This window comes from Pipistrellus kuhlii, unplaced genomic scaffold (genome assembly GCF_014108245.1).
Source record: "Pipistrellus kuhlii isolate mPipKuh1 unplaced genomic scaffold, mPipKuh1.p scaffold_m20_p_9, whole genome shotgun sequence".
NCBI classification, from domain to species: domain Eukaryota; kingdom Metazoa; phylum Chordata; class Mammalia; order Chiroptera; family Vespertilionidae; genus Pipistrellus; species Pipistrellus kuhlii.
The window spans coordinates 33,380,715-33,404,643 of NW_023425595.1; the positions used below are offsets into that span (position 1 = coordinate 33,380,715).

General features: G+C 42.4%; 1 protein-coding gene across 6 annotated transcripts in view; it reads right to left on the reverse strand.

Moving 5' to 3' along the window:
- Positions 1-10,128, reverse strand: part of FAM168A (family with sequence similarity 168 member A) — a 138,304-nt gene extending 128,176 nt beyond the window's left edge. For 4 of the 6 annotated variants that reach the window (XM_045577758.1, XM_036426146.2, XM_036426145.2 and 1 more), the window contains exon 1: positions 9,876-10,127. The gene's annotated coding sequence lies outside the window, so the exon portion shown is untranslated. Of the gene's footprint in view, positions 1-9,875 lie in introns of all 6 variants that reach the window. The other 2 variants (XM_036426149.2, XM_036426147.2) reach the window with 2 other exon arrangements.
- Between the last annotated feature and the right edge of the window lie 13,801 nt (positions 10,129-23,929).

Below are 23,929 nucleotides of genomic sequence, written 5' to 3' on the forward strand. Positions count from 1 at the left end.
TGGGAATCGAGCCTGAAACTCCACCCAGGCATGTGCCCTCACCAGGAACCAAAACATGGCCTCCTGTTTCATAGGTGGGTGTTCAACCCCTGAGCAACACTGGCCAGGCTCAACAGCCATTTTTTTTTATGTTAAACTTTTACATAAACAGAGCAGTTTGACAAAAAAGATTCTGTGCAATTGTTCTAAAGATATGCCTAAATGCCCGAGGAACTAAATTTTACAAGAAATAAAACAAGAAATATAAACTTGCTTTAATTTCTTTGCTTATCAATATTCTACAATTTCAAGTTTGATTTCTGATAATATACCAGAGACTATCAAGCTATGGCTTACCCATGGCCTTGTTTTGAATGGCCTGTGATCTAAAAATATTGTAAAACATAAGGAGGAGGGAAAGAGGGGGAAGATGAAGAGAGAAAAAATGAGGAGAAAATAAATAAATAACAGAGACTGTATGTGGCCTGCAAAGCCTAAATATTTTTTCATAGAAAGCATTTGCCAAACCCTGAGCATACCATCTTGCTCTCTTCTACGTTTGAACTTTGTGTTATACAACATCATTATCAAAGCTTTTATCAATCCAATTAAATTCTAAATTCCATCTAAATTTAATAAAAATCTATATCTAGAAAAACACATATCACGTTACTCCTTATTAGAATATCATACGACTGGTTTGTCATCTATCCTTACGAAGTTCAGTTCAAAAACTAATCATTCACAAGGCACCCTCCAGGAGAAGGTAGGACTATGAAGGTGACTAGGACACGATCCCTGCCCGCAAGAAACTTAAAGTGAAGGAGTAAACAGTTAATTTTTCTAATACAGGGTAAGTACTGTAACACAGACATATACTGGATGCTCAATGCGAACAAAATGGGGACACTTAGGACAACCTTAAGAGTTCTGGAAGGTTTCTTAGGAGAGATGCACTCAACCCAGAAGGATGAATAAAAGGAAAAACAGCATGAGCAAAGGTGTGGAACTGCAAGATATCTATAGAAACTACATGCTGCCTAGTATTGCCAGTATTGGGAGACCAGGCAGAAGGAGTACACAGAGACAGGCCACAGAAGACCTAATATGTCATGGCAAGGAACGTAAGATCTCAAAGCCAATGAAGGAATTTAAGGAGGGGAATGACATAGACATGTATACGGTTGGGTAAGGATGTTCTGGCTGCTATGCAGACTATGGGTTTACTATATGGGTGATACAGAAATCAGTTAGGAGGCTAGTACACGTGCCCAAGTGAGGTTAGAGTCTGAACTAAGTTGGTAATAATAGGGAAGGGGAGATGAATTGCAGAAATATTTAGATGGATTTATTTTCGACTATGAGAGAGAAGGAAGAAGAGAAGAGTAATGGCACAGATTCACATCTTGAATGACTGGATGAATGGTAGTACCTTTAAGTTAGGACAAATCTACAGAAAGAGATGATTCTTACTTTCTGTGTGGGAGAAGGTACAAAATGGGAGGCCTCAGAATAAGTAGACGGGGAAAATGAGTTCTGTTTTGTACCTACTGAATTTGAGAATCACTGAAATAGATGCATATGGAGGCCAGTAGCTAGTGAAATGTGCAAGTCTGGACTTCAGGAGATCACTCTGAGCTGGAGACAGAAATGAGAATCATAGAGGTAACAGAAAAAGCAAATAGAGTGGGCACGACTACTGAAGGAAAGAATCTTAAAAAGTCCAATGAGCAAAGAAATATCAACATTAACTAAGAAAGCAGAATAAAGATATCTTCTTAAATTTCTGCTTCAAAAATCTCTTCCTGCTAAACAAACTGAAAAGGGCAAAAAGCATGAAATACATTCATTAATACATTTCATCTAACAGACAAAGTAAAGATTAAGGAATTCAGCAGGGATCAGGCTTTCCAGGTGCAAGATACAACATATGGAAAGAATAAAAGCATGACAGCACAGCATATTAGGTATTTGCTCATTTGGTTTTTACAGTAGGTGTACATGCTAGAAGGCCTTTAAAAAAAAGTACAGCCCTAACTGGTTTGGCTCAATGGATAGAGTGTCGGCCTGCGGACTCAAGGGTCCCAGGTTTGATTCCGGTCAGGGGCATGCACCTTGGTTGCGGGCACATTCCCAGTTGGGGGTGTGCAAGATGCGGCTGATCGATGTTTCTCTCTCATCAATGTTTCTAGCTTTCTTTCTCTCCCTTCCTCTCTGTAAAAAATCAATAAGGTATTTTTTTTGAAGTTTTGTTGTCATTGCCTTGAAATTCTTAGTCATTTTTAAAAAATAAAAATAAATAAAAACAGATACAAACCAAGGCCAACAAAAACACTGGGAGGGAACAATCAAGGAAGACTTGTTGACAACCTGAACCATTCTTAACCTCTCCTTCCCTTAATCAGTGGTTGGCAAACCACAGCTCGCAAGCTACATGCGGCTCTTTGGCCCCTTGATTGTGGCTCTTACACAAAATACCAAGGCCTGGGCGAGTCTATTTTGAATAAGTGGCATTAGAAGAAGTTTAAAAAATTTGGCTCTCAAAAGAAATTTCAATCATTGTACTGTTGATATTTGTCTCTGTAGACTAATGAGCTTGCCAATCACTGCCTCAGCACATCCACATACCCTTCAGATCTCAACTCCAGCATTAACTCCTTCAAGCATCTCTTTACTGCTCCCCTAGGCAGATCAGGCCATGCCAATCTCTATTATCCCCACGCACCTTGTCCACACACCCACTGCAGCATATATCACACTATCCTACAACTATCTGTGACATGGCTGTCTCCCCACTAGATCGACTATAAACTACAAGCTCCTTAAGAGCAGGGAATTTTAATTTTTGTATCCTGTAATATCATCTAATAAGCACTTAATAGATATTTGTTGAATAGATGTCTTAGACATATCTGTCAGATCTAAGACTACTAGATCCTTAGTCTTGAACTGCATTGCAGTTATGGATTTATGTTCTTTATTTTGCTTTTCTTATGAAAATATTAAAATTATAATAAAAATGTAAAATGAGTGAGGGGAGATGTATCCCAGGAAAAGGATAACAAAAGAATATCCCGAAGGAAAAAATTAGCTCTAAACAATTCATAAGTAAAATAAAAATAATTGTAACTACAATATTAAGTACAAACAATGTGCATGCCAGTGAATGTTCCAGGTTTTTGTTCTTGTCTCTTTAATCCACACAACAACCCAAATATGGAGTATTATCTCCCTTCTACATATGTACAACTATTTTATCTCACTTTACTCTGTCTCTGTATTGAGGTAAAGGTAAAAAAACAAAACAAAACAAAAAAAACTAACAAGGAAATGACCATAATTGTTTAAATACTGCATTCTCCAAGTCACTAGCTTCAGTTTGAGCTATTCAATATAATTAATGTGGAAACAGGACCCATAAATTCCTTAGGAGACATTCCTTCAGCACCTTCCCCATCCCACTATAGCCAACAATCTTCAAGTTTCAAGGGAGAAACTGTGAACTGACCATGCACTCCCTCCTCCACTGGCAAACCCTTCAGAAAGGCAATAAACCAAATATGAAAGGCTTTTTACCTGTGTGTGGCATGTCCTCCTGATTTGTTTTACAAGGTAAAAGGAGTGGGGGGAAAACCAACTAACATTTATATAGTCCTTTACAATTTAAGACATATTTTCACATTTATCTCATCTGAGCCTGATTTTACAGATAAGTAAACCAAAGCTCCAACAGATAATGAATTTGGATTTCAAATCTCTTAGAAAAAAAAAATCCTTGGTGTTTAGGTTGCCAAGCTTCTGATATGTGTAACTGATATGTGTAACTGATATGTATACGATGTATCCTATTCGTGGTACTCTGTACGACAGATAGCAGACCCTCCTACACAATCAGACAATAATCAATGCACCAGACTATTTTTCTGCAAAAAGAAAGATGCACAAAAATTCTGACCAAAAGACTTATGAAAAGCCCTAACTGGTTTGGCTCAGTGGATAGAGTGTTGGCCTGTGGACTGAAGGGGGCCAGGTTCGATTCTGGTCGCGGGCACATCCCCAATAGGGGGTGTGCAGGAGGCAGCTGATCGATGTTTCTCTCTCATCAATATTTCTAACTCTCTATCCCTCTACCTTCCTCTCTGTAAAAAAAATCAATAAAAATATGCCGGAACCGGTTTGGCTCAATGGATAGAGTGTCAGCTTGGGGACTGAAGGGTCCCGGGTTCGATTCCGGTCAAGGGCATGTACCTTGGTTGTGGGCATATCCCCAGTAAGGGGTGTGCAAGAGGCAGCTGATCGATGACTCTCTCTCTCATCGATGTTTCTAACTCTCTATCTCTCTCCCTTCCTCTCTGTACAAAATCAATAAAATATATTTTTTTTAAAAATCAATAAAAATATATATTTTTTTTAAATAAAAACCTATGAAAACATGATGTGAAACTCTAAACTGGTATAACAAAGAATTAGTGTCTAGCAAATAAAGAACTCCTGCCAATGAGAACTCTTGCTCTTTTACAGCTCACAAAGGCTGCTACTACTCCCTCCGATTCCTATTTCCAAGTATGATTGATCCATACCTGGATAACCCAATCATCCATAAATGTAAAATGGCTTCCTCTTACCATCTGGATTAAGAATGGATTACAGACAATAATTTTGCTCCCTTTTACTTTTTTGTAATTTCCAATTTCAACCATGAGCATATGTTATTTTAATAATGGAAAATTTTTTAAGTCAAAAAAAAAAAAAAAAAAAAGAGCCGAAACCGGTTTGGCTCAGTGGATAGAGCATCGGTCTGCGGGCTGAAGGTCCCAGGTTCGATTACGGTCAAGGGCATGTACATTGGTTGTGGGCACATCCCCAATAGGGGGTGTGCAAGAGTCAGCTGATCGATGTTTCTCTCTCATCGATGTTTCTAACTCTCTTATCCCTCTCCCTTCCTTTCTGTAAAAAATCAATTTAAAAAATATATTTTAAAAAATCAATAAAATGTTTTTTTAAAGAATACTTACACTATAATTCTTTTTACATATAAATGCTATGGTAAAAAAAATATTTTTTATGACATGTATTTGTTTGGTAAAACTATAAAAAAAAAAAAAAAAAAGCAGAGATTGATCTAGAGACAAATGGTAGTGGAGGCAAGGGGGTTAGAGAGCAACCAAAGGACTTATATGCTTATATGCATGCCTATTAGCATAACCAATGGACAAACACACTGGGTAGTGGGGGCTTGTCCAGGCTGGGAAGGAATGGGGGAGAGGGTCAATTGGGGGAAAAGGAGACATATGTAAAACTTTAGACAATAAAAAAAATTAATAATAATTTTTGTAAAAGAAAGGCAGAGAATAGTTTACACAAAATTCAGGAAACTAGTTACTTCTGAGGGAGAAAGAAAGAGGGAGACTCCATCAGGCAGGGAATTGCAAGAGGCTTTAAAAGTACTAGGAATCTTCCTTTTGTTAAGCTGGTAAGAAAAACAGGCCTTCAATTTATCATTCGTTAAGTTAAAGGTGTATGTTATATGCACTTTTATACAGATGGCTTGTTTCACGATTGAAAAAAGACTAAACAGGGCTGAAGAATCAGAATTTGGGGAATGTAACCCAGACTCTTCCACTTGCTGACTATGACCTTAAGCAAGTCATTCACTAGTAACCTTTCAGAGGAGTTTTTTTCTCCTTATTTTAAACATGAAGAAGCTAACAGCACTTTGCTGTTTCAAGTTCCTAGACTACAGTACAAACATGCAAATATGCAGGTGAACTATGAATGAAATGATAATTCCAAGTAATGTCTCCTTATTTAATAGAACATAATACTAAGACCTCAATGTGAGGACATGCAAGGCTATTCACATTCTAGTCTTCCTATTTAATAATTGGCAACTACTAATATTTTTTAATGTGTCCTATAAAACACATTGTGTTAAATGCTTTCCATAGATTATTCTGCTTAATCCTCAAAAAAAAACAAAAAACTTTATGAGATTAGGTCTCTTATGCCTGTTTTACAGATGAGACCACTGCGCCCAAGGTCATATCATAATACAACTAATAAATAGTGGATAGGCCTCAGAATCCACACTCTTCACGACCACGTTAGTTTTGCCTCACTTCTCGCACTGTATTTAAATCGTCTGTCTCTCCCACTAGACTGAAAGCTGGTTTTTGTTCATTTTCATTTCCCCTATTACTTAGCAGGCAATAAGTAAATAAATATTGAACAAATATTTCATATACGCACAGTGTTTTTAGGACATAAAGTTATTTCAGGACATGAACTGATTTGTTCCTCTTGACAGCTTTGTGAAGTATAAAAGTTTTTAAAAAAAACAAAACATTTTAACCATATTTAAGTGTAACATTCAGTAAGTAAGTATATTCACACTGTTGTATAACCATTAGCACTAAATATGAAAGGTTTTTAGTGACTACTGAAATCACTCAGCTATCAAATTGTAGAATGGGGATTTGAACCCAATATTCTTGACCCCTAAATTTACAAACTACTCATTCTACCAAGGTACCTGTCTATTAATACCTCCTTCTGCTCTCCCCTTCACACCAGAATACTGGAAGAACCAAATGAGGTGAAGTGCCCTGGCCGGTGTTGCTCAGTAGTAAAAGCATTGGCCTGTGCACCCAAGGGGTCTTGTGTAGGAGGCAACCAGTCCATGTGTCTCTGTCTCTCTGTCTCTCTCTCCCCTCCCTACTTCCCATCCACTCTCTCTGAAAAGCAATGGGGGGGAAATGTCCTCAGGTAAAGTTTAACAAAATGAGGTAAAGATACTAAAACACGTGACATGCATTTCTGTAGTACAGGTGGATCACAGTTGGAGGAAAGGGATGGTAATCCACCAAGAGATCTCTCCCAGGTGGTTACTTTTCATTTAGAGCTTTCAAAAGCTAGCTATGGCTTTAAAAATATAAGTATCCCATTCTACATCAAGCTCACAGATCCACAAAAGCAATGTCAGTATCCCAAAGTGAACTTATGAGGAGAAAAGATTGCATTAATTCAATTATACTGTCATCAAATGAACAGGTAATTGCTCAAACCTGATTTTTATTTTAATAAAGCTTCCTCATTTAAAAAAAAAACAAACAAAAAAACCCCACTTTTATTCTAAGGATTAAATCTAGCCTTCCATCATTCTACTCATTTTGGAACTACAGAAAGAAAAAAAAAAAAAGAGCATTCTAAATATTGGGTATTTTAATATGCTCAACTGTGAAAGCCAAGGAAAATGATTTGCTTATGAGCTGAACTCTGAGGCATAACTAAAAAAGAATAATTTTGATTCATTGGTGCCAATTTTAGTCTTTTTACATTCCTCCCCATTTTTTTCTCAGTTTGAGCTCTAAAACCAACAGCCACTTCTTTAACATATCAGAGTTGATGCAATTAAGCCCAAAAAACTGTTTACCTAAAGACGTTCTTCCATGCACACCCCTCTCTACTTCCCAGCATCACCATGCTGCCATGAGAATAATTATTAAGCTTTAAATAAAATTGGAGATATTGTTTCTGCAGTCATTGTAATGTGTCTACATCAATGCCATCCCCTAAAAAATAAAATGAAATTCCACATGATTTATCCATATCTGATAGAATTCTTACCACCTGAGTTCCTTCAGAAGAAAATTCAATCAATAGAAATATAGTCCAATTATTATAAATCTTATCAAGTAATGTCAGAAGAGAATCAAATGAAAAACTCCATTAATACCAAACCATCTTACCAATGAATATTTATGACATTTCCATATTTTCTGTCCTCTCTGTTTACATAAAGCAGTGGTGCCAAGATTCATCTCAGGATTATTAGCCTGCAATACAATGATGGGCCTAATTGCCTTGCAAACCAGGACACCAATAAATGGAGTCTTCAAGCAATCAATTTTAAGAAGAGAAAAAGGCCTAAGCTCTTTCTGCATACATGCGTGCTCACCCCTGACTGGGAAATAAATTCAGCCTCATATTTTTCAATCTCATTCACCAGTTCTCAAGCAAAGAATGCTACCTCAAGTCCATCAAATCTATTTAATTCCAAATTCCAGGACTAATTTTTAAATGCACCATGGGGGAGGGCGGAGAAGAGAAGGCAGAGACATCTTATAGAAAGATACCTGCCACATTCCATCTTTATCTTCTCCACCTTTCATTTGGGATTGGATTTTTTTTTTCCTCCTAACCTTATTATATGAACACCGATATACCTCATTTGATCGCACTCGGCTTTGTTGCCACGCACAGGTGTTGCAGTTTTTACAAATTGAAGGCAAGACCTTCCACCAGCAATAAGACCACAACTCGCTTGATTGCAATACCCGTTTATTACAGAGGACTGGGTCCACGCGGCACTATCTCCAAGGTGTATGCCTGTGATGGAAGACACTCTCACCTTCTGAATTCTACCTCAACCGAGGCCCCTCTCAACTTCACCCTTTGAGCTGATTTACTTCCAAATACGATACTAACAGAAATAAAAATAAATAAAGATTAAACTAACAGCTTAAGACGTTCTCTAGGAAAGAGAACCTTTCATGTTTGCCTTCTTTCTCCCCTCCAAAGTCCCCTCTGATTACTGCCTCTCTCCAAACCACAGCCTCCAATGATGTCCATTTAAGTCCACCCCTTAACCCTCTTGTGTCGCTTGGAGGACATCCGAATCCTTCCTTTTCATCCAATCCGCCTCTTCCCAGCCCGGCTCCCTGGCCCTCTCCATCCCTCTGCCCCACCATCCACACCAGCTCCCGTCTCCTCTCCTGAAGTAACCCCCCTGCCACCGCACCATCCAACCACCTCTGCGGTCCTACCCGTCCATCTCCCTCTCCCTCTGCCACCTTGACCAAGGGGCATCTCCTTCAGGGTACCATCCCCCAACCCTGCTCACCACCTGCCACGATTCTTCCATGAGTCCGGCTCAGCGGCGTCCGCGGTGCCCTCTGCCTCGATCCTGCACCCAAGGACCCACCGCCAGTGCCCCTTCCGGTGGTTCTGAGATTACCCTTCACCCCATCCCCCGGTGCCCCCTCCCTTCGCAATTTCAATCCTGGTCCGCCCATGGGGGGCTAATTTCTCATCCACCCCCCTCCAGCCGGCTCACCATCCACACTCCCCTCATTGAAAGTCCTACCCCCCACACACACACACACCAGCTCCTATTCCAACCTCCATACACATTCCCCAGGAAGACCCCAAATCCTACCTCCTCGGCTCTCCTCACCCACGCTATTCCATTAAGTCTCCACAAATTCCATCACCCCTAGATGGCAAACGCCTACTTCAAAAGCCCTGGTCTCAGCCCCATGCCAAGCCCCTCACCCCCAGCAGCTCCTACCACCCCAAATCCCCCCCGCCTGCAGGAACACCCCACAAGGGTCCTCTCCAACCCTGCAACCCCACTCTCCTGAAATCACAGCCACCCCCACCCCCCAAACCCCGCGCTCCAGCTCGGGTCCCAAACTGTCAATCGCCCGGATCCCAAATCCACCCCCCACCCTCCTTCGGTCCCCTCCCCCACGAAAAGCCGTCCCGCTCCGGTCTCATCCTCCAGCTCGCCCCCCACACCATCCCGAATCCCACCGCAGCCCCGCGCTCCGCTTTCGGGTCCAGTTATTCCCCCACGGAAAGTCCTCTTCCTCTGTCGCCTACCCCCCCGGCCCCCCCCCCAAAAAAAAAAAACCTGCGTGGGTCCCACCCTCACCCCACCCCCCGCCCCCGCCCCCGCCCCGGCCCGCGCCCGGACAAGTCCCCCCGCCGGCCCGCCGTTCCATCAGCCCCTGCCCCCGCCCGCGCTCCGCAGCCCCCGCTCCCGTCCCCCCGCACCGCCGGCCCGGGCTCCGGGCGAGCGGACCGGGGATGGGGGGGGGGGGGGGTCTCCTCACCGGCGAGCCGCTGCAGGCGAAAACGGCGGCGGCGGCGGCGATGCCCTTGTCTCCTCCGGAGGCTACGGAGGCGACGCTCGTCTCGCTCCCGCGCCTGTGTCCAGTAAGGTGGCGGATGGCGCGCAGGGACCGGGAGCCTCCTCCTCCTCCTCCTCCTCAGCGACTCGGCTCCGAATCCTCTGCAGTAGCTGCCGAGGAGCCTGACGGGTGGGGGAGGGGACGCTCCGCTGCGGGCGAGGGAGGAGGCGGCGGGGGGCGGGGAGCGGGGACCTATGAGAAGGGCGGGGGGAGGAGGGGCCGGCGCCGCGCCGCGACACGTCCCGCGGCCGCCGCGAGAGCGGGGACTACAACTCCCGGCGTGCCCCGCGCCGGCCCGCGCCGCCGCCCCGCGCGCCCGGGGCTGAGGGGCCGCGCCCTCCGGGGCCCTGGACAATGGGATGGAGCCGCCTTCGGCGGCGGCGGCTTTTGTGGACTCCGAAGACCGCATGGGAGCGTCGTCAGGGCGCCCCGCGGCCCCGTCCCCAGGTGGCGGTGTTCTCAGTCTCTGCAACTTCTTTGGGCGCGCACACGCGCGCGCGCACACACACACACGCGCGCGCGCGCACACGCCGCCGCCGCCTTGCCCGCTGGACTACATTTTCCAGCATGCGCCACCGTCTCCAGCCTTCCTTCTCCGGTCCCTGCGAAATGCTGGCCGACGCAGTGCACAGCCCTGCCTCCATGTTAAGAACGGGAAGGGAAGCAGAGGGAAAAGGAAAGGAATGCGCCGGCCGGGTTAGAGACGGCGCTCTCCTCGCGTCCCCGCGGCCACTGGCTCAGGAAACTGATGCAGGCGCTCCCGCCCGGCATCCCAGTAAAGCGGGGGCGAACCTTGAGTCCAAGTGTAAAAAGGACATCATTCTGGACCCGGCGCTATGACTTTTTTCAATGTACCTTAAAAAGGCCGCCGGACAATTTTTTTTTTTTTTGGGGGGGGGGGGAAGGGAATGCAGGATGTTGTTATAAAAGATGGTCGGTAATAGGGGGAAAACGCACACGTGCATCTGCAGGGGCTGACGGAACGGTATAGACAGACAATGCCGTGCTAAGCAGCCATTTACAAGGATGATAGAGATCTGCATTGGCATAGGAAGCTGTTCGCATTTTATTGCGGGGGGGGGGGGGATTGATTACGCAATGGCATGTTTTGAATGGCCCACCTTATAGGAAATTTGAGACAATATTCTATAACCATCATAGAAAGATTTCAAGAAAGAGGTTCCCCAAAACATCAGTGGATTATATCTTGAAAGAAAGGGTGTCAGATTTTCAGTAATTTTAATTTTCATATTGCCTGAATGTGTAAAAGGAATACACTTTTTTAAGCTATAAGACTGTTCTCAAAAAATACAATTTCCGTACACAACAACATCTTTGCTGCCGAAAAGCTTTTTGTGGTTTCCTATTTCTCCAGGACTAGGCCTGCCTGGTTTTTCTGGGAGCTCAACACCACTATTAAAACCAGTAATGTCCACTTAAAATCATAAAAGAACATACATTAGTAGGAGGATTTTCTCAATTTTCATTGTCTCTTCTCAAAGTTTTTCTTCTTCAGGTCTTTCTGAACCCTTATTTTCTACTAAATCTTAAAGCTCAGGACAAAATCCTGCCTTCCCTAGAACATATTTTAGGCACACTGATTTTCCTTACATCTGAATCCTTAAGCAGTGGTTTCTAACCTGTGGACCAGAGACCACCGCGGGGAGAGGGAGTGAGGCTGGAGGGACAGTTACTGAAAAGGCTCTACAAAGCTCTCCTTAAGCAAAGCATTCTCTATGACTGAATAAATGTATTACTCTTAAAACAATTTTTTTTCTTTGTGTCCGTTTTTTCTTTGTGAATATTAAACGGGGTGTCAGATAATCTCTGATTTAGCATACACCTTGTATTCAGTTACAGTATTTTAGATTTCATGTCATCATTCTGCAGTGTTGTACAAGAAGCACCAGGACATTTGTGCTCCATGAGCCAGCCCACGGGAGGACGGCAGGCCTGCCAGAGGAAGCCTAGGTCAGCGTTTAGCAGGCCTGCTGCAGCCAATCCATCAGCTTCACCCCGACTAACTCTACTCACACTCCTATCCCTTAGGAATTATCTTCCCAAAATACATCAGGCACAGTCTTTTTTCAAACTTCATATCTCATTTTTCATCCTATGCTCCCAGCCTTAAAATTCCACCCCTGCCTAAAAAAAAAAAAAAAAAAACACACAAAAAAAATATCCTGATCTACTGTTGTCTTAGAATTCTAAGAAAAGTGCTAGGACGTGTTGACTATATCCTTTCCCCTCTCTGAATTGCTTTGGCCACCCTCGCTTCTAAACCCTTTTCACTCCTTTTCCCTACTTCTCCGAAGGGTAGGGCGTGGGGGCTGGGTGGTGAAAATGAGAAGGATCCTGCTCTGTCCTGAGAGGAAAGGGTCCTCTGAGTTAGGGAATCTGTCTGCGGAAGCTCCCTGGACTAGGAGTCTGGGAATCCGATCCTGAATTAGACTTTGCCGTGAGCATGCTGGGCGACCTTTAGCAAATCCTTTTCTGAACCTCAGTGTTTAGATCTGTAAATGGAAAGAATAATTCCTACCCTGTCACCTCATAAGATTATTAGGAGAATCCAATAAGACAATATGTATGAAAGCATATTGAATATTGTAAAGTGCCATTTATAGTCCAAACCCTTCATCTAATTTGAGAATTATCTCTCCAAATCCCTGCCAAGTGTTGGCATATATACGCTTTACTCAGAATTATTATTAATGAATTGATTAAAGTATTTGAAGAAATTAACTCTATTAAGCCAATTTAATTCCTTGATAAATTTTCTGTATAGCACATGTTAGGGTCGCTGAAGGAGGAATGCATGAGGCCAGAGTGGTGAGGGATTATGAATTTATTAGGTCATCTGGATACCAGATGGGCTGAGCCCCAAAATGGCACCAGCACCCACAGACAGGAGTCAGAGGTTTTTAGAAGACTCTAGGCGGGCTTTTTCTAGGCGGAGAATTCTCTGTGTAGGTCCGGATCCTGGGAGGTCCGCAGAGGAGAGAGAATGGTCTTAGCAAGTGCAATGAGGTCTAAGCAAAAGGGGATGTTCGTTGTGAAGTGGCCTAAAGGTCAATTCAATTATTTGATCAAACTTAACAGCGCAGTTAAACAATTTCTAACTTTTCTAGACTTTTAATTATTTTTCATATTTTTATTTCTGAGAGGAAGGGAGGAGAGAGAGAGAGAAGGAGGGAGGAGAGAGAGAGAGAAGAAGGAGGGAGGGAGGAAGGGAGGGAGGGAGGGAGGGAGGGAGGGAGGGAGGGAGGGAGAGAAACATTTATAATAATAAAAGCAGCCGAAACTGGTTTGGCTCAGTGGATAGAGCGTCGATCTGCAGACTGAAGGGTCCCAGGTTTGATTCCGGTCAAGGGCATGTAGCTTGGTTGCGGGCACATCCCCATTAGGGGGTGTGCAGGAGGCAGCTGGTCGGATGTTTCTCTCATCGATGTTTTTAGCTCTCTATCCCTCTCCCTTCCTCTCTGTGAAAAATCAATAAAATGTATTTTTTTAATAAAAAAATAATAAAAGCATAATATGCTAATTAAACCAGATGTCCTTTGGACAAAGCCTGGGCGGGGTGGGTGGCAGTGGAGGCAGAGGTGGCTGCAGCTGGGTGGGGGGGCCAAGCCCTTGCAGGAATTTTGTGCATTGGGCCTCTGCTCAGTGATAAGAAAGAATCATTAATCAGCTGCCTCCTGCACATCCCACACTGGGGATCAAGCCTACAGCCGAGTATATGCCCGGCCGGGAATCAAACCATGACCTCCTGGTTCACAGGTTGATGCTCAACCACTAAGCCATGCCAGCCGGGCTGGATTTTTCTATATTGAATTTTCATCAAAATATATGCTTTTCTCTGTCACTTTTACAGGAAAGATTTGATTAATCAAATAGCTACCTTTATCAATTTTTACTGGTTATCACTTCAGCCATTATGAAATTTCTGGTCATTATTTCCACCATCTCCACCTTTTCCTGGGAGCAATTTGAGCCATTGTCAGTTTTATTTTGTGTTGATTATTTCTACCAAGTGGAATTTTCCCAGGGGTCAACTTTGCAACGTTCAGTGCCATCAGCAAAGACGGGATCATTCAGTTTGCTTCTCCATCCATAATACGTTTTTGCCACATGTAGTTTTAGCCATTGTCAGTTTTATTTTGTGTTGATTCTTTCTACCACATCCAATTTTTTTTTTTTTTCTGCAACCGAACTGTAACAAACTCCGGGGCAAAATGACGGTGTCAAAACACTAACCTCTGCCTGTTATTATCTGATTAACGATGACTGTGAGATAGTTTTATCGCGGCTATGTTAATGAGCTGGCTCTGAACTCTCTCTCTCTTTAGGAGCCTTGGCACAAGTGTGGGCTGGAGTATTACTGCTTTAAGAATTGCAAGGAAATGGACAACAGAGACCACGTTAGGAGAACCGATGTTGAATGAGCCACGTGCTGTGCTGGTGTCGCAGATCCATTATCTCGTTTAACCCTTCAGCCTAAATGTCCTTCACAGGACCTTTTCATAGTAGAGGACATTAAGCCCCAGAGAGAAGAAGGGATTGGCCAAGTTAGGATCAGAAACCAGACCCTAGCCAAGACCGGTTTGGCTCAGTGGATAGAGCGTTGGCCTTCTGACTGAAGGGTCCCGGGTTCGATTCCGGTCAAGGGCTTGTACCTTGGTTGCGGGCACGTCCCCAGTCGGGGGGGTGCAGGAGGCAGCTGACGGATGCTTCTCTCTCATCGGTGTTTCTAGCTCTCTATCCCTCTCTCTTCCTCTCTGTGAAAAATCAATAAAATATATTTTTTTAAAAAGAAAGAAAGAAAGAAACCAGACCCCAGTTTAATTCTCAGTTAGTAGTACACTTTGAATAATTCTAAGTTCCCAAGTTACCTAATTTAATTTTTAAACTTTTGCTATACTCTTGTTAGGAAAATTAATTCTAATATTTAAGTTTAGCTCACACATGAAATAAGAAAAATGTTTGCAAGCAAACAAAGCATTCTCCAAGAGGTTTTTGTAACAGCACATGATACAAGGAGGTGTGGACATGTTTTGGAAATGACCCAACTCTGGTTGAATGGACATTCCTGCCATTTGTGATGAGGGCTGTTAAATAAACCTGCTACGCTAGCTTGACAAGAGAGCTAGAAAACCAGTACCACACCACTAGCATTTGCTAGATGGGCATCAAAAGCCCAGCCAAATGCCCATTCTGATGACCAACATGAAAGGGGTAAGATGGCACTGTGCCTATCCTTGAGGACCTACTAGCAAATCAGTCGTCAGGAAGCCTCTCCTGACCCTGCTGAGGTTAGGAGCTCGGCGCCTGCTCACACTCCCATGTTCATTGTCTGTTTATTGCCCTCAAGGACAAGGACAAGGGTGATTGGGTTCATCTCTGTGGCCGGCACTCAGCTCAGCCCAGAGATTCTCACCATGTAAGCTTTTAGTCAGTGGAGGTTGAATGAATGAATCAATCAATTAACATGACAAGTACACCGACTACATATACCTGTCAATTACATTCCTTCTCAATTCAAATGACAAGGAAAATGCCCCAATAAATCTGAATAAAAAAAAAAAAAAGTTAAGTCACATGGGCAAAACAAACATTAAGTAAAGAGCAAAAGTAAATCACAAACAAATCTGCATGAACTGGTTGCAGCTACCTAAGCTCCCAGGCAGCACCAGAAGGAAAGAGCCTCGCGTCGTCCTGGGTTCAAATCCTGTCCCAGTTGGGATTGGGTGTCCTCGGTCAGGTCAGTTCGTCTCCTGGACCTGTTTCCTTACCTTCCACAACTCCTCAGGCAGGTGAGGGAGGTCATTAGGGTGTCAGATGCTCTTCGCGCTGTGAGCGCTGACACACGTGAAGGTTGTTTCTAACAAAGGTCAGAAGATAATTGAGAGAGAAGTTTGCTGTTAGCAGGATTTAGGCGTCTTCAAACTACGGCCCGCGGGCCACATGTGGCCCGCAGAGGAGTCTGATCCGGCCCGCCAGGTTTTTTGGACAGTGAGCGCAGCCGAGGTGTTACAGTAGGAATTAGTAGTTCATAGAGTCCGGCCCTCCAGCTCTCTGAGGGACCGTGATCTGGCCCCCACTTTAAAAAGTTTGAGGACCCCTGCATGCTGCTCAAGTTCATAAACTTTAAAACACACACACACACACACACACACACACACCAATTAGAGTGGGTTGAATTGTGACCCCCAGAAAAATACAGGCATACCTCCTTTCATTGCCCTTCACTTTCTTGTATTCCACAGATGCTGCATTTTACAAATTGAAGGCAAGACCCTCTACCAGAAAAAAAAAAAAATTACAGCTAATTTTATTGTGATGGCATGCCCTCAGTATATCTGGGCTATCCCTGTATGCCCAAGTTCTAACACTTATACCTGGGAATGTGACCTTATTTGGAAGTAGGAATTAAGAATCTCAGGATGACATCAATCCTGGATTGAGGTGGGCCCTTTCTCCAATGAGGGGCGTCTTCATAAGAGAAGGAAGAAGAGGATTTGAGACACCAAGGGGAAGGCCATGTGGGAAGAGAAGAGCAGAAAGTAATCGTGTCCCCTAATCCAAAGAGCGTCAGGGACTGCCAGCAGCCTCTCGGAGTGAGGAGACAGAAACACAGGGATTCTCCCTCTGAGCCCCCAGAAGGAACCAGCCCCGCCAATGCCTTCATTCAGATCTCTGGCCTCCACAACCGGGAAAGAATGAGTTTCTGTTGTATGAAGCCACCCAGTTTGTGGCATTTGTTAAGGTCGACCCAGGAAACTAATACAGCAATTAAGCTGGAAACCCAAGAAATTAAGTCATTAGCAAATATTTTAAGTCCTCCAAACAGATTCAAAGGAGCCTAATTTTGGAAAATGTTTATCAGTTCCATTTCATTTGTCATCTCTAATAGCAGCTCTGGAAAATTAGTGTTAACATCCATTGTCTTTAAATCTGTGCCTTTTCTCTTTTTAACACTTACTGCATTCTTAGTTCTTGCCCTGTCTCCTGGGATGGCACACACTTCAAATCAGTGTGGAGAACTTCAGTGTTCGACAAAGTACACAGACTCGAGGAGGCCAGATCTGGATTCATATCGCAGCTCAGACACTTAGAGGATGCAACATTAGAGAAATGGTTTCTGCTCACTTTTCTGTCGCGTCCTCAATTGGAAAACATTCGTTATAGGGTTTGGGGCTGGTTTTTGGAAGTAAAGAGAAGTAGGATATGGTAGACAGAAGTACATTGGAATCTACTAACCATAAAAGGGACTCTCTTTTTCTACATAATACCCCAGATCCTTTGCAAGGGAAGGATCCCAAATAATGGCCAGAACATAAGCTGGACTTAATTTGATTTAAGTTCAATAAAATAATATGTCATTTCTTACTCCCTAAGTTTGTGGAGTAAGATTCATACTCACTACATAATCAAGAGAAAAAAATGAAACTGACAACAGCTAAATTGTACACAATGAAATGACTTATTGACTAAAAATTGATGGAAAAATAAAACAAATATTTCAGACAAAATGTAGATTCGAAAAATTTGTCCCAGGAAAAGTGGACTTGATAGGACATAGAAATAACAACCGTAAAAGATAACTTATAATAACAGAAGCTTTAATTATTAAATTGTGATATGGGTTTTTATAATTGGCTGACAATTCAAATCATCATAATAAAATGTATACAGGAGGTTATTTTTCAGATGAAAATAATTATAGCTCCATTTTAAGTGAAAATGGATTAGCTGGAATAGATTTAATAGGCTATATAGAAAATCAAAGTTACTGAACTGACTCGATGGCATTTGTTCTGGGAAATATTTTCTCAGGGCAGTGAAAAGTAATCCATCTGACATAACTCCATCTAAAAATCTGTATTCACAAGACAAAATCATCCTTAGGGTCAAAACAGGAGACCAAATATCCTGCCTTCTCCGCTGAAGCTCCTAGAGAGAAAATAGAAATGGAGGCAGGCCAAATCTTTGCTGATCTACATTTTACCAAGAATATTTCTCTGAATTTTCCATCAATAAAAAATTTCACTGTGTGCAATTTTACTGCCATGGCTTTATTTTGTTGTTGTTGATTATGTAATGATCAGTGCCCATGTAGTGAAGGCCCCTGCCTTGGGGCCTTACTACTTAACATTCTCTTTGTCCATCCATTGCTCCATCTGTCCACTCAGCAGTTATCCACCAAACACTGTAGCAGGCCATGGCAGAAGAATCAGGCCAAGCCCCTGTCCTCATGTAATGGCACTTTTACTTCTTTTTCCTAATTTACATTTTTTTCTTGTTATTTCACTGGTGAGGCCCTCTAGTACAATCTTGAATAGAAGTGGTGATAATGAGAACGCTATTTTTATATTTCACTAGTAAAAATGATACTTGACATGGATTGTGTGTGGGTGTGTGTGTGATGCTCTTTTTCAGATAAAGTTCCCTTCTATTTAGTTTGAAAATGATTTTATCATAAATGGATGATAACTTTTATCAAATGATTTTTCTACATCTCTTGAGATGATCCTATGATTTAAAAAAAAAATTATTATGGCCAAAACTGGTTTGGCTCAATGGATAGAGCATCGGTCTGCGGCCTGGAAGGTCCCAGGTTCGATTCCGGTCAAGGGCATGGACATTGATTAAGGGCTCATCCACAGTGGGGGGGGGGGGGGGGGTACAGGAGGCAGCTGGTCAATGTTCCTCTCTCAACGATGTTTCTAGCTCTCTATCCCTCTCCCTTCCTCTCTGTAAAAAATCAATAAAATATATTTTAAAAATAAAATAATAAAACATATCAATTTCTTTAATAGAAACAGGACTGCTCAGTTCTATTTCTTTTTGTGTCAGTTTTAGTAGGCTGTGTTTTTCTAAAAATGTGTCCATTTCATCTTTTCATCTGAATTTTCATATTTGTTGGAATGTAATTACTTATAATATCCTTTCCATTATCTTTTTGATGAATTTTGGATCTGTAGGGATGGTTCTCTTCATTTCTGAAGTAACAGTGTATCCCCCTTTTTTTAACTTCATCAGTCTTGCCAGAAGTTTATTAATGTTAGTAGCTTACTTGGTTCTTTCATGTCTTTGTTTTCTATTTCATTAACTTATCCTATTGTTTTTCTTCCTTAACTTTTTTTGGATTTAATTTCTGGATGTTTTTTCCTGACTCCTTGAAGTTGGTATTTAGATCATTGAATTTAAGCCATTTTTCCTTTCTAATATATACATCTAAAGCCATAAATTTAACGTTAAGAAGGGCTTTATTTTCATTTAATTAAAATATTTTCCAATGTTTATAATTGGTGTTTTGTTTTGTTTTTTACCTGAGAGAGAGGCAGGGAAGGAGAGAAAAGGAAAAACATTGATGTGAGAGAGAAACACACATCACACACCCCACACACCCTGATTGGGATCGACCCTGCAACCTGGGCACATGCCCTGACCAGGAATCAAACCACTACCTTCCTGTGCATAGGACAGCACTCCAACCAACTGAGCCATACCAGCCAGAGCTATAGTATTGTTGTTGTTGTTGTTGTTGTTTAAATCCATGGATTATTTAGTAGTGTATTATTCAATTTGCAAAAAAATATAGGATATTTCTAGTTTTATTGTTGTTTTTTTAATTCTAGTATAACCCAATAGTGATTATTGAGATCCCTATATAATTTCAGTTCTTTGAAATTTGGTTAGATTTTCCTTAGAATGTCAATAAATATTCCCTATGCACTGTTATACTGAACTGGAAGTTTCCAGATTTTTGTTTTTCCCTACATGACCTTTTTTTTAAATTTATTTTAATATATTTTATTGATTTTTTACAGAGAGGAAGGGAGAGAGAGTGTTAGAAACATCGATGAGAGAGAGTCATCGATCAGCTGCCTCTTGCACACCCCCTACTGGGATGTGCCCGCAACCAAGGTACATACATGCCCTTGACAGGAATCAAACCCTGGACCCTTCAGTTTGCAGGCTGACGCTCTATCCACTGAGCCAAACCGGTTTCGGCCCTACATGACCTTTTTGGGTAAACCATGTGTCACAAACTCAAATGCCTACATTTGAAAGGGACAGAAGCAATATAAAATAAAAAGAAGGTTTTAGACTCCTAAACTTAAACAAATAGAAAATAGACTGGAAAAGCTACACAGCTGCAGACGTTGGCTACCTTTCATGAAAAAGGAAGGATGGCTCAGAGGCAGAAGCAATACTCACAGAGAAGTATTCCCAAGTGGGGGCTGGATCATGGAACTGCGTGCCCTGTCTGATTTCAGAATTGCTATGGACCAGTGACTCCTGTGTGCCTCCCGTTTCCTCCCTCTGTGAGTAAGAGGGTTTACCGAGGTTATCCTAGACCTGTGCTACCATGGTATGTGGGGTGGGTCACTCATTTGTAGATGTTCAGATAAACCACAACTATCCTTGATGAGATTACTGAAGGAACTATACCCAAGGAGGTTCATTTACATCTAAACTTGGCTGAAATAATAAAATTCTGAATCTCAAGTTGGTGCTGTAATGAGATAAGACTTTTGAGGGACTTGGAGGTGGAGGAAGGTATTTTGCCTTGGGTACAAGAAGCAGATTATGGCCCTGACTGGGTTCGGCTCAGTGGATAGAGCGTCAGCCTGCGGACTGATGGGTCCCAGGTTCGATTCCTGTCAAGGGCATGTACCTTGGTTGCAGGCACATTCCCAGTAGGATGTGTGCAGGAGGCAGCTGGTCAATATTTCTCTCTCACTGATGTTTCTAGCTCTGTCCCTCTCCCTTCCTCTCTGTAAAAAAAAAACAACAAAACATATTTTTTAAAAAAGAAGCAGATTATGTTAGCCAGCCTTCAAGATGTCCCCCAATAATTTCTACCTCCTGACAGTCACAGCCCTGGCAGAGCGTGACTTCTGAAATCAGGTAAGAAAAAGCTTGTGGCTTCAGCCTTGCTCTTTCTTGGATCACTTGTTTCGGTGGATGCCAGCTTCCATGTCATGAGAACAAGTTCACACATGAGGAACTGAGACCTCCTGCCAACAGCCACGCTTCCTGTCAAGTCCTGCAGACGACTGCAGGTCTGGCTGACGTCTTGACAGCAACCTAATGAGAAACTTAATCCAGAATTCTTAGTTACACCACTTCCAAATATTTAACCACTGAAAACATGTGAGACTATGTCTACTGTTTTAGGCTACTAAGTTTTAGGATAACTTTTTATGCAGAAATAGATCATTTATACTCCCATTTGGACTGCTTACACTTGAACTGTTAAAGAAGATCTTTTTTTAAAAAAAAAAAAGAAGATCTATTTAGGTCATGTGAGATTATCATTATAGCAACTGAACTTATATCCTCAGTAATACAAAGCTGTTCCTCTTTCCTCTAAGACTTAGACATTTGTGTGGGTTTTTTTTGCTTTTTTGTTTTATTTTGTTTTGTTTTGTTTTGTTTTGTTTTTGTTAATCCTCACCTGAGAATTTTTTTCCCCCCAATTGATTTTCAGAGAGAGTGGAAGGGAGGGAGGGGTAAAGAGAAAAAGAGAGAGTAAGACAAACATTGATGTGAGAGAGTCACATCTACTGGTTGCCTCCCACACGCGCCCCAACTGATGGCAGAGAGCAAACTGGAACCCTTTGGTGCAGTGGGGGTGAGGGGAACTGATGCTCTAACCACTGAGAAACACTGCCATGTCAGCTGAGACATTTATTGAGCACCACAGCATGCCCCGCCCCTTCACCTGGCTATCTCCTGCCCATTCTCTGAGAGGCCTCCTGTTCCTCTGCAGCAGCACTGGTTACTATGAGCAATAACAGATTGTGTCCACGTCTGCCTTCTGTAGCCAGTGATGAGCTCCTTGAAGGCAGGACCCCAGCACAGAGCCAGGCACGGGATGGGTAGGGAGAGTCAGTGAGTGTTCACTGAAGGTTGGATTAGTTAGTAAATGCTAGCCAGGGCCTTAGTGACTTGGAGGGTCTCTGTGAAAGAGACTCCTGTACCCATGGAGTCCTCAGGGACCTTTAGGAGGACTCCCAGGACCCTTACAGAACTCCTTTGTTAGGCCCACAGTGAATTTAGAGGACAGACAACTCTCAGGGAGACTTTCATGATAGACTCAGAGATTTGTAGTTGTAAGCAACAAAAACATAACAGAAAATTCTGGCTGATTTAAGAGGAGGAATTTAATAAAAGATTATGGGAATAGGGTCAATTGGGAGAAAGGAGACACATGTAAAACTTTAGACAATACATTTTTTTAAAAGGCAGGGGGAAATGATGATTAAAAAAAAGAATATGTGAATAAGCATATGAAAAGATGTTCCACATCATCAGAAATCAGAGATATACAAATCAAAACCACAATGAGATACCACTTCAAACTCACTAGGGTGGCTAATAATTAAAAAACAACAACAACAACAGATAATAACAAGTGTTGAAAAGGATGCGGAGAAATTGGAATTTTACCTTCCACTGTTGGTAGGGATGTTAAAGGGTGTAGGTGCTCTGGAAAACAGTCTGTCAGGTCCTCAGAAAGTTAAATGTAGAGTTAGCATTCCACTACTAGGTATATACCCAAGAGAAATAAAAACATTTGTACACACAAAAATATGTGCATAAATACTCACAATGCCACTATTCATAGCAGCCAGAGTGGAAACAACTCAAATGTCCATCAACTAATGATTGAATAAACAAAATGTGGTACATCCAATTCTACAATATGAACTTTTTAAAATAAAGATATCTCTTTTCAATTTTTTTTATTTATTGATTTGAAAGAGACAGAGAGAAAGGGGAGAGACAGAGAAAATAGAAACATCCATTTGTTGTTCCACCCACTTACTAGTATACACTTACTAGAGGCCAGGTGCATGAATTCGTGCACAGGTGGGGTCCCTCAGCCTGGCTGGATCGGGGCCCATCAGAGCCCTCTCACCCAGGCCTGATCGGGGGTCAATCAGGGCTGGCCAGCCAGGTGAGGTTGGCTGTGGGATCGCACTGACCACCAGGGGGCAGCTCCTGCTTTGAGTGTCTGCCCCCTGGTGGTCAATTTGCATCATAGCTACCATCTGGTTGTCTGGTCGTCTAGTCATAATTGTCACTTAGGATTTTATATATATAGATTGGTTGTCCTGACAGGGAATTGAACCCACAACCTTGGCATATCAGACAGATGATGCTTTAAACTGAGCTACTCAGCCAGCGCCATACTATGGAATGTTATTTGGAATAAAATGAAATGAAGTATTGATATAATATGCTATAACATAGATGAACCTTAAAACTTTATGCTATTTGAAAGAAGCTAGTCAGAAAAGAATACATATTATTTTTTTTAATATATTTTATTGATTTTTTTATAGAGAGGAAGGGAGAGGGAGAAACACCAATCAGCTGCCTCCTGCACACCCCCTACTGGGGACGTGCCCACAACCAACGTACATGCCCTTGACCTGAATGGAACTTGGGACCCTTCAGACCTCAGGCCGAAGCTCTATCCACTGAGCCAAACAGTTTAGGGCAAAGACTATATATTATATAATTACACTTACATGAAATATCCATAGGTAAATCTATAAATGGACAATAGATTAGTGGTTGCCTAGGGATGAGAGAGTGTTGCGAGTTGAATTATACCCCCCAAAAAAGATATGTTGAAGTCCTAACCCCTACCTGTAAATGTGACCTTATAAGGATTCTTGCAGGTATAATTACTATATAAATACGTGATGCACCTACAAGCCAAGGAACACCAAGAATTGCCGGCAACTTGAGTGGCTCAGAGAAAAGCACAGAACAAGTTCTCCTGCAGAGCCTAGAGAGAGCATGGTCCTGCCAGCACCTTGATTTTGGCTGACTCCTAGTCTCCACAACTGAGAGAGAATAAATTTCTGTTGCTTTAAGCCACCCAGGTTGTAGTACTTGGTTACAGCAGTCCTAGCAAACTAATACAGGGGCAGACACCGGTTTGGCTCAGTGGA